The sequence below is a fragment of the Camelina sativa genome, chromosome 12 (genome assembly GCF_000633955.1).
Source record: "Camelina sativa cultivar DH55 chromosome 12, Cs, whole genome shotgun sequence".
Classification (NCBI taxonomy): domain Eukaryota; kingdom Viridiplantae; phylum Streptophyta; class Magnoliopsida; order Brassicales; family Brassicaceae; genus Camelina; species Camelina sativa.
The window spans coordinates 9,892,853-9,895,482 of record NC_025696.1 but is presented as its reverse complement, the minus strand read 5'-3'; positions in this window follow the sequence as shown (position 1 = coordinate 9,895,482).

Here is a 2,630-nt window from a genome sequence, read left to right as displayed (position 1 = left end):
TTATTTTTGTTACACAAAAAGTGTTATTTTGTATTTTCAATAGATTATTTTACATTTCTAATGTATATTTTACATTATAATTTCTAATTTTACTTTTAATTTATAAATAAATTAACCCACTAATCACTTATTAAATAAGACCTCATATATATATATACTAGATTAGACCCGTGTATTAACGCGGATATAAGAAAAATATATGAAATTTTAGGTTGTATTCAAAATATTAATTTTATTTCATTTGTTTTTTTTTAATTGGATCTAGAGTTCACACACTCTATCTTGCAATACAATTTTTTTTTTTATAATATTACATGATAATAAAATTAGTTTTTAATTCTATGCACTCAATCCGATTGAGTAACATTTATAATTTTCATATAAAAAAATGTGCATTGTATCAAATTTATACCTTACTTAATAATTTATAAAAACTAAGAATTAATAAATGATAATTCTCAAAAGAAAACTGAAAACTAATTATATCTTATATTTGAAAAAGTAACAATATCTTAAATATATTTGTTTCATATTTTGTAATCCGATAAGTAATAGTTTTACTACTTGTCCAATATTATTATAAATTAATCATAAATTTAAAGACGTTATTATGAGAAATTATTTATTTATATAAAGGTGAGTATCTATAATCTTTTTCTTTTAGGGTTAACAATTGAAAGTATAATTTATTTAATTATGTTATTAAAGTAATTAATTGTATAATTTTCTTAATTCTTTTTCTTGTAGAATTAGTAATTTAAAATTAGAATTATTATTATTTTTTATATACGTATATGAACTATCTTTTATATTTATTAAATTGTTTAATTGTTAGTTTTTTATAATTTACAAATATATTAAAACATGGTTTTTGTATAACACATGACAAAATCTTTAATTGTTAAATTGACACATGTCGCGATCACATGGGTTAATAACTTTAAAAACCAAAATTTATATAATAAGATATTAATATTTTCTTAACTTTTGTGAAATGTGTCAAAATGACATTCTTTGTGAAACCGTAATTCAAAAATGTTAAGACACTAAACAAAATAAGGAATGAAGATGTTCTAAAGTGTAAACTGTAAAATGCTACAGTTATGTTCCGGAAGATTTTTTTTTCTGAGAATTTCTAAAGCGTAAAATATAATTCAAGATAATGGATTTAAGGTTGAATTCTCTTATCCATTGGCGTGTCATTCTAATTCGTTTTGACTTTTGAGAACTCCGGTATTCTAAACCCGTCCTTGGGGTTCCATGGTGAAGAAATTGGAGAAGGACCCGTTAAAGTAACGTATGAAGAAAGTTTCGTTACTTTACTATGAGAAGGTGTCTGACTCGCAATAAGAATCAAAAGGGGGAGGAAAGTGAAATAATACTCCTTTTAAAAAGCCTTCAAATGTGCAACAGAATAATCAACAATCTTCATCGAATATTGAATACTAATATAGAATTATATCAGAAGCAGACATGTCTTTTATTAATCCCCCATGAAAGAGTTTAAAGGACTTGTATACGTTAGCAATATCTATCTAATTATCTATATACACATTTTTTAAGTACATTTTGGTTTCTACCATTTTAGTTGTACTTATTTAAAAACTTATTTACAAAGTTAATCCCTAAAAATTTTCTAAAAATAACATTATTTCAGATTTTGTTTTCTAAATATTTTACATTACATTCCAACTAAAAACAATTACAGCAAAATCAATATATAAACAGAAACTATTATATATTTAACCACATCTTCTATTATGTTTTGGAGATATTCTATCTCTGAATCATTTGCAAATAAAGAAAAAAACAATTTAATTCATGTTTTGTTTTCCAATACCTGTGAGTTTTGATTCTTAACGTAAAAAGAACTTCGATTCACATTTATTTGTATATTATAATTAATATATATATATAATAAAAATTTAAAATATTACGAATATGTAAAATTACAAAAGTTTAAAATATTATATAATATAGTTATATAGTATATGAGTTATAAAGAGGACATCTTGGAATTAATAAAATATCATTAAATTTATGCTAATACGGGTTAAATCCTTATTTTATTATTTTCAACACTATTAATATTATTTGACATATAAAATCAAGTTGATTTAACTAAGATTGTGTAAAATAATTAAATCATTAGGAACAATGTGACTTAATCATAGCGTATAAATTGACTTATTATGTATTTAGATCCTTTATTTTATTGTTATAATAATTAAAAATCAAAATGGAATCTCAAACACTAAACAAAACAAACTAAATATAATAAACAAATTGTCATGAAGTGTGCGGTTAAAATCAACATAATCATTTAGCCGTACAAACAGCTGAAAATTTTAGTTATTGCTCTATTTATAAAACATCCAATATTTAACAAACAAATACAACATAAAATATAAATTATAATAAAAATTATATGTATGCGGTGTATCGCGGGTTAAAATCTAGTTTATGATTGAAAATGAAGACTAGTATGAAACTGAAATCGTTTCTCTCTAGAATTTGCTGCACAGCAAAAGTTCTGTTTAATGCTTGTCTTCTTTTTTTTTTTTTTTTTTTTTTTTTTTTTTTTTTTTTTTTTTTTTTTTTTTTTTTTTTTTTTTTTTTTTTTTTTTTTT